The sequence below is a fragment of the Saccopteryx bilineata genome, chromosome 2 (genome assembly GCF_036850765.1).
Source record: "Saccopteryx bilineata isolate mSacBil1 chromosome 2, mSacBil1_pri_phased_curated, whole genome shotgun sequence".
NCBI lineage: Eukaryota > Metazoa > Chordata > Mammalia > Chiroptera > Emballonuridae > Saccopteryx > Saccopteryx bilineata.
Window position 1 is genome coordinate 379,854,628 of NC_089491.1, and position 17,204 is coordinate 379,871,831.

The window sequence follows — 17,204 nt, forward strand, 5'->3', positions numbered from 1 at the left end:
CCCCCTTAAAACCTCCCCCCCAACTCCAAGTCATGAGCAGTGGCTTTCGGACTGAATTACACCATTGATTGTAGCTAAATGCGCACGTAGGACTGTAGCTCGTAGCACTTACTTTCCCTCCCAGACGCGTCTGCTCTGTGTTCCCGAGCCCCTCATCAGCAGTGTGCCCTTTGACCCATCCCAGCCGACACTCTGCGAGCAGCGCAGTCACTCTGACCTCATTCTTCATTTAGCAGTTCCGTCACTTCAGTCCCGTGCTGTTAAAAATTCATCGTCACTAATATCAACATCGTTAGGTTTGGCCCGAGTAATGAAGACACAGATGCTGTTTAAAGCTGCAACTGGAAGGTGCAGCTGGGCCTTCCATCCGATTGAGCTCCTGAGGGTTGGCTAGTGAAAAGTCAGTCTGGAGCAGAGTCAGTTGTTCGGAGCAGGAGAAAACCTCAACGCTCTACTTAACAGAGTGAAAAGAATGTGGAGGTCCCAGTAGCAATTCCTAGATGGTGAGGTCCAGAGGGAATACGGAAAAGCTAAGCACTGCCTCTGGGGGGCTCCCTGTGGCGCACTGACTGGGTCAGACCGGGCCGTGCTGCGGTCGCAGGATGTGTGCCCTGGGCTCACTTTTTTATTATTATTATTATTATTATTATTATTATTTTCCCTTTTACAGAGACAGAGAGAGTCAGAGAGAGGAATAGACAGGGACAGACAGACAGGAACAGAGAGATGAGAAGCATAATCATTAGTTTTTCGTTGCGCGTTGCAACACCTTAGTTGTTCATTGATTGCTTTCTCATATGTGCCTTGACCGCGGGTCTTCAGCAGACCAAGGAACCCTTTGCTTGAGCCAGGGACCTTGGGCTCAAGCTGGTGAGCTTTTTGCTCAAACCAGATGAGCCCGCGCTCAAGCTGGTGACCTCAGGGTCTCGAACCTGGGTCTTCCGCATCCCAGTCCGACGCTTTACCCACTGTGCCACCGCCTGGTCAGGCTGGGCTCACTTTTTGAGAGAGCTGATCCTGGCGCATGTCTGCTTCCCAGCACGGTAATGGTAGCACCTGGTGATCAAGGCTATTTTGTAGGGGAAGGCGTTCCCTTGTTTCTCTCTTCTGGTTTTATTAAGATGTAATCGACACAGTGCCATGGGTAAGTTTAAGATATACAGCATAATGATTCGACTTACATCTGTTGTGAAATTATGACCACAACCAGTTTAGTTAAAAAGGAATCAACTGATACAGCTATAAAAAAAGGAGTGTGTTTTTTTTCCTTGTGATGAGAACTTTTAAAATTTACATTCTTAACTTTTCTATTATCATGCCGCAAGGTTAATTATAAGCATCATGTTATACTTTACATCCCTAGTAATAATTTAACTTACAACTGGAAGTTTGTACCTTTTGACCACCTTCCTCTAATTTCCACTTTCCCCGCCCCTGTAAGGGAAGGTATGTTCTCATCAGGACAATGTTCAACGGGAGCATTATCTGGTGATTGCACCTGAGCCAGCCAAGGGACACCCAGGGGCCCCTTTGGTTATTACTGGTAGGCGAGGTGGGCTTTCTGAATCATGTTCCTAGTCAGGGGTCCCCAAACTTTTTACACAGGGGGCCAGTTCACTGTCCCTCAGACTGTAGGAGGGCTGGACTATATAAAAAACTATGAACAAATCTCTATGCACAAATCCCTATGCACACTGCACATATCTTATTTTAAAGTAAAAAAAAAAAAAAGGGAACAAATACAATATTTAAAATAAAGAACAAGTAAATTTAAATCAACAAACTGGCCAGTGTCACCAGTAGTAGTACTGTACATGAGCGATGCTGCGCTTTGCGGTGGTCTCACTGACCACCAATGAAAGAGGTGCCCTTTCCGGAAGTGCAGCGGGGGCCGGATAAATGGCCTCAGGGGGCTGCATGTGGCCTGCGGGCTGTAGTTTGGGGACCCCTGTTCCTAGTGCGAGAATTGTGCAGAATTGCATAGTTGTGCAGAGGGGTCGCCTCTGACCCTCTTTCTTTTTTCTGATCCCGGTTCTGCCCTCCGTCCTTTTCCTGGCCCGAGTCCCGGCTCCTCGCTCCCGCCCAGTGTGTGCCATTTCAATTTGCCGTTTCAACGTGGGATAAGGAATTTTCGAGTAAATCTGGGTTTAGTGAGACAAATTAAAATCCAATTAGAGAAATAAAATAGTGAACGGTGGAGTGCTTATGAGAGGCTGTCGGAGGGTGGGGTGGGGATTGGTTTGAGCTCACAGAATAGCTGAGAATTCCCTACGGGAGAAGAACTCCACTCAGAAGGGGTAATTACAGGCAGGAGTCTGTGACCTGTTCGACAGAGGAGATGTGAGGCGCTGCTTGCAAGGGAAATGCATTTGATTAAAAAGCAGCTTAACCTCTAGACGAAGCCTGAATTGAAGAAAAAAAAAAAAAAAGAAAAAGAAAAAAAAAAAATGATTAAGCTGCTGTGAAACTTACCAGGAGGCAAATGAGAGGGAACGGGCCAGCTGATGTACTTGTTTGTGTAACCCCCCTGAGCTCTTAGAGGGATTCAGCTGAGTTGGACAGCGCTGCTTGAGACCCCGCCCTGTTCTAGGTACACTGAAGTTAAATTTAATTTTTTTTTAAAATTTATTTATTCATTTTAGAGTGGAGAGGGAGAGACAGAGAGAGAGAGAGAGAGAGAGAGAGAGAGAGAGGAGAGACAGAGAGAGAGAAGGGGGGAGGAGCTGGAAGCATCAACTCCCATATGTGCCTTGATCAGGCAAGCCCAGGGTTTTGAACTGGTGACCTCAGCATTTCCAGGTCGATGCTTTATCCACTGCGCCACCACAGGTCAGGCCTGAAGTTAAATTGAAAGGGGTGCCCCAAACCTCGGTAATCGAGACAAAGAACATTGTAATGCAATATTTAAATACATAAAAAAAAATCAATGCAAAAAGTCATGACAAACAAAAATATCAAAATTAATCAAAATTAAGACTGGACCAGTATTCCCATTTGTCCTTTTGCCTCAGGCTGTCAGGTGGCTTGTGAGGCACTGTCAGGACCTGGTCTTTGTTTAAAATTTTGTTCATCTTGGTATTTTTTTTTGCATTAATTTTGATTTTAAAAAGTACTGCACCAAAACGGTCATCTTGATCTCTGAGTTTTTTTGTGTCCCCTTAAAGTTCCTGTCCAAGGGCCCATCCCAGCCCCAAGGGTGCGATAGACGGTGTGTGTTATCCAGGTGGCCGCCTGGACCTGTTGTTAGCCTCTGGAGTGAGAGGAGCTATCGGCTCAGGGTGAAGGGACTGTTACTATTGTGTTTATTTATTTATTTATTTTTACCGGGATCTTGTGGGATTTGGGAAGTAGAACAGCTTCAGGCCCAGTGACACAGCTTTGGTGAGGGTCATGCGTCCCCGATCTGGATGGGCCCTGCGTGACTCTGTGGGGTAGGAACTGAAGGGAACACAACATGTGCGTCCGGAGGGGTTGGCGGCTGAGGGAGTGGAGCCTCCTTGCAGCACACCCCTCGCAAAGTGTGCAGTTTATCTTTGCAGTTGTAGTTTTTAACACACAGTAGGCATTCAGCGTCCACTGAGTGCAAGAATGAGTGTGCTTTGGGGTACATACTGTGCGGTTGGGTCGACTTCTTGGTTCCCCAGGAGGAGATTTGGAAAAGATCTGGCTAACTGCAAAAACATTATATCCTCCAGTCCCTGAAATACAAAAAAACACTCTCACACTCTTTGGTTTGCCCTGGTGAATATACCTAATGTAAAATTCAGCATTGTAACCATTTTTAAGTGTGTGGTCCCTGTGGCGTCAGGTACGTTCACATCATCACGCAGGCATCACCACTATCCATTGTCAGGGATTTCTCATCTTCCCCAGGTGACACTCTGCACTCACTGGACAGTTAGTTCCTCACTCTCTGCTCCCCGGCCCTGGTCACCACCGCGCTACTACCTGTCTCTATGAATTAGATTATTCTAGGTGCCTCATGTATGTGGAATCATCAGTATTTGTCCTCTTGTGACTGGCTGACTTTACTTAGCATAAAGTTTATCCTTGTTGCAGCATGTGTCAGAATGCTCTTCCTTTGTAAAACTGAGCAAAACACTCACTGTTTGTGTACATCACACTTTGCTTATCCATTCGTCCCTCGATGGACATTTGGGTTGCTTTATCCTTTCGGTGACTGTGAATAATAAGCTTTGAACAAACTCTCCCACCCACTCTTGGAGAAAGGAGAAGGAAACGGGTCCCCGTGGGACTGTACCTGTGTGGGTTCTATTGTACTCTTCATTGCAGGCTTGGCTTCCTGGATGGAGCCAGCAACCTCACCTCAGGCCCTTTGAAGGTTGTGTTGTAGGCACTGGGTTTGGTGTTGCAGAAACAAAATCAACCAAGACACGCCCCTCCCCTCAAAGAACTCAGTTTAGTGAGGGGGCGGGTTCACCAGCAAGTGAATCTAGGTTCAGCCAGAGAAGCACTCGCTTCCGTTGACTCTTTTGGTTCTTGAATGGGTGAGTAGCTCCTGTAAGGGGAGAACGTTTAGCTAAAGTGAGTATTACAAGAAATGTGGACTTGGAGGAAATTTTGGAGTCTCCATTAATAGCCCCTTTGAATTTATAGACCATTCAAGTGAGGTGGGTCCCTCCAGGATGGTGAATAGATAGTTCCGACTCTGAGACCACCGAGTCTGGCATTTCCTGCCCGAGAGTTCCTGAGTCAGAAAGACAAGGGGGGTGCCTCGGGGGGGGGCTTAGCCCAGGCATCACGCCCCCATTCTCACTCGTAGACACACACACACGCCTGCGTCCTGGACGGAGATGGGCTTCAGAAAGCCTTTGAAACCAGGAGCCTGTTGGCCGATTTCATGGGGATGCTTTAGGGCTGAGGGAGAACCATCGGGCCTATTTAAAGTCATATACCCTTTTTCATGTGGACGATAAAACCTTAATTAAAAAGGTGATTAGAAACAGAGTAAAAATGACCACTAATAAAGTGGTTTATAGGGATCGATAGCTTTACGGAGAGCAGCCAGTCGCGGGTGAGCCACTGCAGACGGCCCCGGAGCATGGCGCTGGCAGGGTAAAAGGATTAGAGGAAGGGTGTCCTGGGATAGAGAGATAACATAAAAGGCAATTTATAGTGTGTGACTCCGAGCAATGAGCTAGGGAAAATGGAAGGCTGTGATGTGGCTGGAATTCATTGTACCTTTGCATTATGAATGAGCTTTGCATGATTGCAGGCTATACAGCAAGGAGCTGGCTACTTGTGTACCAATGGGTGTTATCTGCATTGTTTTCTTTTTTCTTTTTATTTTTTTTGTGGTCCATGTGTCTTTAGGGTTAAGGGAGCAGGAGGAATAAAACCATGTCTGAGGAAGCCTTTAGAGGTTGGTGCCGTGCTACTAACCCTAACAGTGATAAAGGCCAGAGTAATAAGGACAATAACAATAACAATAGAGTAATAACGAGCACCTAGGTGTCAACCTCTTGCCTATTTCATCTTTAATCCCAATGATTTGCCTGCCAAGTATCTCCTTGCCTTTACCAAGTGATGTAGAGCTTGTTTACCGAGAAGCTGGGCTGGAAAGGGAATACAGGAGAGATTCTCTGGAGCGTGAGTTTTTAGGTTTGTTTAGGATTGTTTAGGCAGTGAGAGACTTGGTTCAAGCTCCCACCCCCAACACGCATGAATTCTGTCCCGTGATCTGTAAAGCTGGCTTCTGCTGACCTCTCCAGTCTTACCTGTCTCTATTTTGTCCTTGTTCATTCGCAGTGGCTTTCTTTCTGACCCTCAAACATGCCAAGTTCTTTCCTGCCTTCGTTTGTTTAGGTCTGCTGTGCCTCTCATAGAATAATCTTCCCTCAGATCTTTCCACAGACCCCTTTCCCGTCCGTTGGCTGTTAACCCAAATGTCACCACCTTAAAGGAGCCATTTCCATCAACACTGTCTAATCTTCTCTTTTCCCAACTTACCTTATTGCCTTATTGTGTTTTCTTCATTGACTTGAATGTTTAATAGTACTTTATTTACTCATTTTCACTTGTTTGGTACTTGTCTCCCTCTGTTAAAATAGGTATTTTTGTGAGGCTGTTGTCCCCAGGTTATGGAATAATTAATTAACACCTTGCACATAGTAGGGGCTCAATAGGTATTTGTAGCACGAATGAACAAAGGCTATTCAAGGAGCCTGTGTGCCCTATGATGCAATGTAATATTCCTACTCACCTCCAACTTACTCATTTGACTCTCAGTGCTTTTGCTTACCTCTCTTAATTCATTGAGTATAAATTTCATAAGGATTTGGACCACAACGCAGAAACACTTGGGATGAAACACTGCATAATTCAGTGATTATAAGAGTCCCCAAGTCCTAGTTAGCATGGTGCATGGCAATGATGGTAAATGAACTGTAACAGTCTTATTAGGTCAAAACCCAGTTTTGTAGGGCAGCCCCAAATAGAGGCTGTGCTCTTTTTGTCTTTAGTGGGCAGTCCATGGGTCCTCCACAGGTGTATCAAGGTTTAATAGACAAATGATATACTTGGTAGATTGTGCAACGAGAGAGATGCTTGCAGACTCTCTGGTGCATGGGTTGCGGATATTGAAGTTTCTATCAGGGGCACTTGGGGCCTGGATGGATGGTTCCAATTAGAATTCCATCAGCATCAGTCAAGGCAAACTCTAGGAGCTGCCTCTTCATCTGAAGTGCCCCTGTCCCAACGCCCTCCCGAGCCTCCCCTCTCTCAGGGCAGTTTTGAAACAAAGCTCTGGGTAAGCACAGACGTGAAAAAGAAGTGGCTCTTGATTCAGTTTGATGTGGAGTTAGAAACTCTTCACTATCTTGTCCATGGCCGCTGGGAGACCAGCTGGCCAGTATCTCCCTGGCCACCCTGTCTGGCTCTGTCCTGACCCTTTAAGTGACAGGACCTGCCCTAGGTTACAGTCAGCTGCATGTAAATGTGCACTTTCTAGCACCTTCCCACCATTAATGGCCATGCTCCTGGACCCCTGGTGACAACACATCTCATAACTACTTGCTGCCACCCTCCTGGCCTCTGACCTGGCTGTTGCCTCGTGGCTAGATTTAACTCAGAAATTGCTTCTCATTGCTTTTGGACCCAATCCTTTAGACTTTTCTCTATTTAATCCTTACTAAAGAACTATAAACCATAACATTTTCTTTTGTGTGTATCACTGTCGGTGCACTGTGGTTCTGAGAGAGAGGCCTAATCCATCTGCTCAGGTGGGAGCTTTGGCTCCAGTGGAGCACGCTGCCAGGAGTCCTGTTTGCCTGGGAGTTTCACAGACCTCTGGGTATTGAGAAGCATCCTTTGAACATGATGGCTGAAGCTTGGGAAACCCAAATCAAGTTTCTCCAGCAAAGAGAGGGAGACAAACTATATTATCCACCCTGACGGGAAGTTCTTGAAATTGGTTAGAATTTCTCCTTAAAGCTGAGTCTCCTCCTGTCTTGAGATCAGTTATTATTAACAAGCAGGGAGATGTTGGATGTGGCATAGGTGGTGACACTCAAATGGCCTGTAAGCCAGCCTCAGAGGAAAACTTGTCTTGGGTTCCTTAGTGAAGGGCAGACACAATGAGGTCCCCTTCTTGGGAATAAAGTTGTCTTAATCCTGATGGATAGAAGAAGTCTCTCCCTCTCCCATTTCTGTGAAAACATATAAATGTTGGGTCAACAATCTGGACAGACCAAGGATATCCCTGTGTAAATGTCATCATCAGTAGAACAGAGGGAGCCATACCACAGGGCCAAAGATCTTAGTGGTCAAGAGGGGATACTATCTTCCCAGAACCTGCTTGATGAAAAGATTTAGCAAGTGAGGGTATAAGGTGAGGGCCTACTGGATAGCTCTTTTGTTTCTCCCTCAACTGTGGTATCTAGAGATTTCTGAAGCAAGTTTGGCATCATTGTTAATTATGTACATTTCTGCCTACTCTTTGGATAGGGAACTCTGGGTCCACCCCAATGCCTGCACAGCTGCTTGCACACAGAAAGAAATTAAAAGAAAATGTTAAATGTAACTGATTTAGGCCTGAACTTTTTCCTGTTACACTCTGTTTGAGAAAACGATCAGTGTGTATGAGAATCCAGGGAACTCCTAAATGTCAGCTGAATAGCTTGAAAAGATGAGTCAGCTCCTGAAAGAGAGGTGGAAAGCAAAGTTTGGCTATTGAAGAGGAAATGTCAAGCCAGGTCAGACAGGCCCGAGGGACCCTGTTATTTAGCATCGTAATTGTCCAGATTGGAGCTCTTGGCTGCCAACCTGGCCTGGTCATCAGGTGACAAGGAACAGCACTCTTGACCTTTCAGCTCTGCAGCAAAGCCCTTTGCCTGAGGAGCCGGCAAAGCCTATATGCTCCATGATCTGAAGTGTAATGGAGACAAGCAATCTACTAGATACAGAGTTCAAAGCATTGGTTATAAGGATGCTCAATGAACTGAGTGAGAACTTCATCACTGTAAAAAAGAACCAGTCAGAAATGAAGGATACACTAACTGAAATGAAGAATAATTTACAGGGAATCAACAATGGAGTAGATAAAACAGAGAATCAAATATAATATTTGGAATATAAAAACACACAATTGGAACAGCAAAAAAGAAAAAAATAGAATCTAAAAAATGAGGATAGTGGAAGGAGCTTCTGGGATAATTTCAAGCATATCAACATTCACGTGATGGGATTGCCAGAAGGAGAAGAGAGAGAGCAAGGAATTGAAAACTTATGTGGAAAAATAACGACAGAAAACCTTCCTAACGTGGTGAGGAAACAGACATACAAGTCCAGGGAGTGTAGAGAGTCCCGAGCAAGATGAACCCAAAGAGGCCCACACCAATACACGTTATAATTAAAATGCTAAAGGTTAAAGACAAAGAGAGAATCTTAAAAGCAGCAAGAGAAAAGTAGTTAGCTATCTATTTACAAGGGAGCTCCCATAAGACTGTCAGCTGATTTCTCGACAGAAACTTTGCAGACCAGGAGGGACTGCCAAGAAATATTCAGAGTGGTGAAAAGCAAGTACTACAACTAAACTTATTCTACCCAGCAAAGTTATTACACAGAACTGAAGGACTGATAAAGAGCTTCTCAAGCAAGAAGAGCTAAGGGAGTTCATCATCACTAAACCAGTATTACATAAAATGTTAAAGGGTCTTCTTTAAGAAGGAGAGAAAAAAGATAAAAATATGAACAATAAAATGGCAATAAATACATATATACCAGCACTTGCATCTAAAAAACAACAACAACAAAAAACGAAGAAGCAGAACAGAAACAGACTTAGAGAAAATTCTGCATGTTTATAAAACTTGATGAAAAATAGTATTTCAAACTGTGTAGTCACCAGAAATACACAGTTATCACAAATGCACACACTTCACTGGGTGTCTCCAACACCTTCAGCTTTCTGTGCCTGGTTCGTTTTGGCATCTCTACTTACTACAGGGCATTCCCATCCTTGCCAGCGCCAGCTTTCCCCTCTGGGTATCCCCTCTCCCATCTTTGCAGGGGCCTTTTTACGCTTGGGCTCTGGATTTGGAGGAGCAGCTTTAACGATAGCCTGGCGGATCTTCTCTGTGGTTCATCTTTGACCTTGGACTTGTCTCCTATGGCATCCCTTTCAGCCTTTCTCTTGAGCACTGTGTTGATGGTGGCAGGATGCAGGGATGCAGCAGTGTGGGCTTTGGCTGGTCCAGGCATTGTTCTCACCTCTTCTTCCTGGACATTCTGAAAAAATTAAATTGAATGGCAAAAACTTTAAGCATCATGATACGTCAGTTCAATTCAAGCAACATTGATTTACTTTTTGGTTAAATATGCTGCCTGAGCACCTGACCTGTCAGCACGAAACATTATGGCATACGCTGTGGGAGAGAGGAGGATACAGATCCTTTCCTTAAGTAACTCACAGTGTCGAAGGGGAAGAAGGGATAGACACTGCTCTGTGTCTATAAGACAAAATAGGACGTAATAAGAATGATAACAGCAGCATGAATATGGTGCTGGGAGAGTCCAGAAGAGGGATCAGGAAACCACCAGCTCAGGAAGAAATATAACTGAGACAGTTAGGGTCTGTGCAAGAGGGGTTGGAAAGGACAAGTAGAAGAAAGGGTCATTTGAAGTTGAAGGGACGGTGTGACTCAGGGCACTGCTATAAAAATCCTAGGTTGGGTTCAGGGAAAAGTCATTGTCAGGAGTCCATGGCTGGTTGAGAGGATGCCAGAACATCTGCCTGAAATACAGAAGGGGAGATCAAGGACTATGGAGGCAGCATGATAGAACATGGAAGGTCTGGAGCGTCATGCTTAGAAGTCCGGAGAGCTGATAAGAATAAGGTAGGCGGCCCAAGACCCATGTTTCCTGAACTTGGGGTTTCATTCTGTAGCAAGAGGAGCCAGGGGAGACTTTTGAGCCAGAAACTGATATGTCTGGAACTGGGCTTTAAGAAAATTATTTTGTCAAGTGAATGCTGGAAAAATTGGAGCCAAAGAGACTGGGGATGGGGAGACCCATGTTGACGCCACTGCTCAAGTCAGGCAAGAGGGAAGAGAGAAGGAGCTGGAGCCGGGGCAGTGAGGATAGAGGGGAGGGAATGGGTTTAAGAGACGTCATTCTGGCCTTTTATGTGCCCTCATTGCCTTGGCTACCACGACACAGTGTAATGAAGAGGCTTAGTGGGTGTGGGAGCCAGGCAGACACGGATCCAAATCCTACCTCTGCTTCCCACCAGCTTTATGATTTTGAGCAAACGGCTTTATTTTCTGCTGAATCTCACTCCTAACATGAGGGTGAGAATACTGTCCTCACAAGTCCATTGCGAAGATTACATGAGAGAATAAGTTTGAAACGCTTTCTATGGTGCCTGGCCCGGGAGGTCCTAAAGAAGTGTCTGTACCAAAGCTTATCTCTGTGTCCCAGATGTTCTCCTGAACCCTGGACCATGACCTGCTCTGGTACTGGCCCAGGTGCTTATAACGTACCTTCTTTCCTGACCTTGGACTTGACCTTTTCTGTGTGATTTATTCTGCCTCTTCCTGGTCTACCTGGATCTGCTCTATTGCCTGACTTTGACTTTTCGATACATGGCTTCACCTTTGCTCTGGATCTGGGCTGTCCTATGTGTAGCCACTAGATACTGAGCACTTGAAATGTGATGTCAGAGGAATGTACACAGTGAGTTTCAAAGACTTGCTATGAAAAGATGAATGCATAATATCCCAATAATTTTCTTACATTGATTACACATTGAAGTGCTATTTTGAATGTATCACATTAGATAAAATATATTATTAAAACTAACGTTTTACCTGTTCCTTTTTTTTTTCTTGAGATGGCAACAAGAAAACTAAGTTTATTGGGGACTTACCGCATGCTGGCCACTGTTCTAGACATGTCATAGGGTTTGAGTCATTTAACCTTTACAACAATCCTGTGAATTACTATTGTTAACCTTCTTTTACAGTTAAGGAAACAGAGGCTCAAAGAGTTTATGATAACTCCTTCATCTTCAGTTTCTTTTGACTTTTTAAAATGTGACGACTAGAAAATTTAAAATCACACACACGCCTCAGGTCTGTGGTTCACATTTTATTTCTACTGGATGGTGCTGCTCTAGACGGGAGGCTGGCAAACTGCGCATGCGCCAGATCTGGTCTCCGGCTCGATTTTTTATGGTTCATGAGCTAAGAATGGGTTTTATATTTTAAATCATTGAAAAAAATCACAAGAAGAATAATATCTTATGAAAAGTACATGAGATTCAAATTTCAGTGTCCCTAAATAAAGCATCATTGGGATGCAGCCACACTTCCTCATTTACATATGTGTGTGGCGGCTTTCGTGTGGCAACAGCAGAGTTGAGTTGTGGTAACAGAGACCACGTGGCCCACGGAGCCTAAAATATTTACTGTTCAGCCTTTTACAGGAAAAGGCTGCCAATCCTTCTCCAGCACATTCTCCTGACTTTGGACCTTCCTTCTGTCCGCACCATCGGCCCCGGGAGCCTATCCGGAATCAGTCTCACATTCCCGTACCTTCTCTTGTGTTCTGAACTTCCCCGAGTGCCCGTTGCTCTGCTTTTTGACTCTGTCCCTACAACCTGCTACCACGAGTAACCCCAGCCCGGACAGGATGTCCTGTCTCAGTCACCAGGCTCACACCGAGCTGACGCATGTGACTACTAAGTGAGCTCTTCTGCTTGGGGCTTGCGTCCTCGCTGTTGCCATCTTGGTGTTTCGCTTTGGTGTCGGCTGAGATTTGCCAGAAAACAAGCACAAATGTTGAAAACACCAGTTTCCAAGGATCACAAATTGTTGCAGAAGACTGACAGACGGCAACGCTGCCATCGTGACGGGGGTGGCCATCTGCTCTCACACGTGTGGAGGATGTCGCTTAGGGAGCAGAATGTGGGGGTGGAATGGAAACATCTGTTTCCGAGCTTGATTGTGGCGCCTCCAAAGGGAGCACAGGACAGTGACAGCTGACGGGAGGGGGGCTCTGCCTCCCCGAAAAACCTCCGCAAAGGGTCCCTTTCTTATCTTGTAGCCCACCATCCCCAGAACCCTTCTTTCTGTAAGGAAACTTGATGACTTTTTTTTTTTTTTTTACTGTAAAAGAAACACACAATTATCATTAAAACCAACCAATCAAACAATCAAAAAAGGCAAATCTACAATGTGATCTTTTTCTACTCATGATTCCTTAACTCACCAAAAAGATAAGGGGAAATTTGTGATTGGAGATGATAAAGTAAAATAATTTTTTATTCCAATTTCTCTCCCCCATATTTGAGGAAGAACAAACAAACAAACCTGACAAAACTCCATCTTTGCCAAAGCAAAGCAATGGCCACAACCCACGCACGTCTTAAACTGGCCAGTCTGGGCCAAAGTGAGGGAGATGCTGTGATCTCACACTTTCCCTCAAGTCTGAAGTAGGGAACAAACGTCCTTAAAAGTAAGAATCACAGTTTGAGAGACACTTCTCTCATCATTTGATGGGAGCCCTGAGGTTAGATTTAGCCACAGCTACACTTAATGCCAGAAGATGGAGAAGCATCTATAGAGATCTGAGGGGAAGCATGGGTGAGCCCAGGATTTTACTTTCATCCAAGATTTCTTTCAGTCGTAAAGGTCATAGACAAAAGGCCACAGACAAACGCTGTGGAGCCTGCAAGAATTTAGATGATACAGACTCCCTCTAGTCCTTTTAAAAGTTTATTTATTTTAGCTACAAATAGAATGTATAACATAGCTTCATTAGTGTTGCCTATTTATCTATTCTGTCTGTCTGTCTGCCTATCCATCCATCACTTTACCGGTAGAATGTGGTCATTATTGGAAATGATAGTCACCAAATAACAATAGTGGTTGGATCAGAAGTTATTTTAACGCTTCCTTCTGTATACTTCTCTGTACTGTTTACTTTTAAAAAAATAACTAAATTGTTTCAATAAAAGAAAATATAAGATAAATATAGCCAAGTTGTAACCCTCAAGAAGGAAAGCCCAATGTCAAGTAATATACTGTGAAAGGAGAAGCTAGAAGGAGCTGTCCTTGTTGACTTTCTTCACTAACTGCCCAGCCCTGGACACCCTCCTCTGGTCTCTGGTTACTTGGAAACAAATCAACTCTCTTGGGTTAAACCACTCATATCAGGTTTTTCTTACATTCAGCATGTCAGGCAGCTGCCCAACCTGCAGGTTACTTCCTGACGAGCACGCCTAACACATTGCCAATTGATTACAGGGTCCCCTAGGCTACAATGAGGACATCTTAGGCAAATATGAGGTCACCTAAAATCTGTTCCCTTACTTAAACCATATATATATATAACTCATACCCAGCTCCCAGGCAGTGTGAATATGGGGCGTCCTTTCTTTAATGGTGGCACAAATTCTTACTCTTTCTTGACCCAACTTTATAACTTGCTTTCTTCTCTGTTCTCCATCTACTCGATCCTAACCTATGACTTTTTTGTGTGTGTGGTAGAGACAGAGTCAGAGAGAAGGACAGATAGGGAAAGACGGACAGGAAGGGAGAGAGATGAGAAACATCAATTCTTCGTTGCAGCTCCTTAGTTGTTCATTGATTGATTTCTCATATGTGCCTTGACAGGGGGCTACAGCAGACCGAGTGACCCCTTACTCGAGCCAATGATCTTGGGCTCAAGCTGGTGAGCTTTGCTCAAACCCGATGAGCCCGTGCTCAAGCTGGTGACCTTGGGTTCTCAAACCTGGGTCCTCTGTGTCCCAATCTGACGCTCTATCCACTGTGCCACCACCTGGTCAGGCCTAACCTATGACTTTGTCTCTCTTTTTGCACCCTGTCATCACAGCCTGAGCCAGTGGTTCTCAGTGGGGAATGATTTAGCTTCTCCCCATCTGGGAGACCTTCAGCAATGTCTGGGGACATCTTTGGTTGTCACAATTTGGAGGGAGTGCTACTGGCATCTAGTGAGCAGAAGACAGAGTTGTTGATAAACACCCTCCAGTGCACGAAATCCACCCCGCCCCCAACAATAATCATTTAATCCAAGGTGTCACCAAGGTCGGATTCGGAAGCTCTGCCTTAGGCCTAGCAACCAATTGCATCACTTTGATTTAAATCCTTGGCTGTCTCTTCGCTTATACTCATCCGCTGTTCTCCAATAGCTTCTGATTCTGAGGGAGCCTACTAAATGTAGCCCTGACCCCAGAACTCTACACCGTTTGGTATTGTTCCCACTAACCTCAATCTTAAAAAAGACTCAGATAGGAATGAAGCATGCCAGAGCAATGTTGTCTTATTTTCCAAGCAAGCCCGGGGAGACAGAGGCTAAGACAGAAGCTATTAAGGATGACGCATATGGTAGTTCTGTTTAAGTGACAGAGGTGAAATAGGATCTTGTCTGTGTCAGGGAAAAGTAGGAGGCCCATTATGAGAAAGAACTGGAGGTGGGAGAGTGGCTGCAAAGCTGAAAAATACAGGGTAATTGATACAAAATAGCATGTAAAGAAACCACTTTAGGTGGCTTTATAGGAGGCAAATTAAGTGGTGACATTGCTCAAGCGATGACATTGCACAGAAAGTGGGAGGTGGACAGAGGATAGATCAGAGAGACCACGAGAGCAGAGGTGACAGATGGGCCTGCAGAGGCAAGAGGGCTTTGAAATGAAGACAAAGGCTACGCTGGACTGCCCTTAACCCTCTCCCTCTTCCAGGGTATCAGAGAATAGTCATGGGTCATGGGCTGTCCAGGACTCATTATACTGCTCACAAAAATTAGGGGATATTTCCAAATGCATATGAAGCAATACAAAAAGAAGCATTTGATTTTTTTAAAATTTATTACACAAGAACATCAAACAAGCAAATGACAGGTCAAAGAAAGTTGTTCGATTATGTAAATTAGATGCAAAACCAACTTTTATTTCATTGGTGAACATGCACTACACAAAAGGCTGAAAGTACTAGGGTATCCTTGATCCCCTAATTTTTGTGAGCAGTGTAGTTCAGTCTGTAGCAACAATTTTCCACCGGTGTGCTGCGGGACACTGGTGTGCCGCAAGAGGCGCCCTCGTGGGCTGCAAGAGTTTTTAAAACATGCAACACCTGGACACTGGCCCCTTTTCCCTTAGATTGTCAAAGAAAAAATATGACAACAACCAATACAACAGTAGCCATCTGGTGTGAACAAATAAAAATTATACCAGTTTTTTTTGTGTGTGAGTCTAGCAAAAAATACACTTTTTGGTGTGCCGCAGAATTTTAGTAATTAGTTTATGTGTGCCAGGAGATGGAAAAGGTGAAGGGCAGGGGTCCCCAAACTACGGCCCGCAGGCTGCATGCGGCCCCCTGAGGCCATTTATCCGGCCCCCGCCGCACTTCCGGAAGGGGCACCTCTTTCATTGGTGGTCAGTGAGAGGAGCATAGTTCCCATTGAAATACTGGTCAGTTTGTTGATTTAAATGTACTTGTTCTTTATTTTAAATATTGTATTTGTTCCCGTTTTGTTTTTTTTACTTTAAAATAAGATATGTGCAGTGTGTATAGAGATTTGTTCATAGTTTTTTTATAGTCCGGCCCTCCAGCGGTCTGAGGGACAGTGAACTGGCCCCCTGTGTAAAAAGTTTGGGGACCCCTGGTGAAAAGGTGAAGGCTCTTGTAAGGTAGCATTTGTCTGTGCCTAGAAGACCAGCAGTTCCAAAAGGAAATATATCTCTTCCCCAGATCTGCTCTATTATCTTCTTAGGTAAACTCTGATGTACAGTAGGCTGAGGAATCAACCTTTTTGATAATTGGACCATTTGGTTAATAAAGAATTAACAGGAGAAGGGTAGTGGAGTCCTGGGTTTAGAGTCAAAAGACAGAGTTCTGTTTCTTTTCATGAGTCACATCAATCATCCAAGCATCAGGTTTTGAGTCAGCTAAATGGGTATCATACTCCCGCCTTGTGCTGTTCATCAGTGATGATAAGGAATCAAAGGAGATGATGTAGGTAAGAGTGCTTCGAAAGCTACATATTGAAATATGCATTTTGAAGATGCTGTATTATCACATACACCAGCCATGAGCTGCAAGTTTGAGAGAATTAGAATAAAATAAAGTGCACATAAATTTCAAATCATACACAATGGATTTTATTTTCTTTCACGGTATGGAACGTTTTTCAGTGTTGTGGAGAGGTGGTGTCAAAGAAGGACTTCGGAGCCACTGTCCAAGGTCCTGTCCTCTAAAGTGAGAAGTCTGGAGTTGACCTCCTACCTAGTGATACACATTAAAATATCTTAGAGATGGTGCAGAAAAAGAACAGGTTCTAGAAGCAAACTCTTTGCAATGTAAAGTGGGAAGAGCTGAGCATCAGAAGGATGCAGAAAAGGGAGTGCAGACAGAAGGACGCCACGGGCCAGGGGAGAGGGGGGGCTGGACAGCCTGGTGACGGAACCCCTCACTGCCTCGAACACGTTTCTTCTGCCTCACTTGACTTGAGAAGGGAGTTTTCATGTTGGGGTGGATGGCGGGTGTCCCCACAGAAAAGGGCCAAGTTCCAGATCTACATCAGTGAGGGGCAGAGAAAAAAGAGATGCTATAGGTGACCCAAATGAAACCAGGGTTTCCCCTGGTGTCAGCACTCAGAACCAGATGGACGGTGACTATCAGAGACTGTACTGGTTTTAGCACTGGAAGTCCATGTCCCAGAAAGTC

At 44.7% G+C, this 17,204-nt stretch overlaps 1 pseudogene; it reads right to left on the minus strand.

Annotated features, from left to right (window-relative positions):
• Positions 1-9,397: 9,397 nt before the first annotated feature.
• Positions 9,398-9,720, minus strand: LOC136322680 (non-histone chromosomal protein HMG-17 pseudogene; annotated as a pseudogene).
• Positions 9,721-17,204: the final 7,484 nt, after the last annotated feature.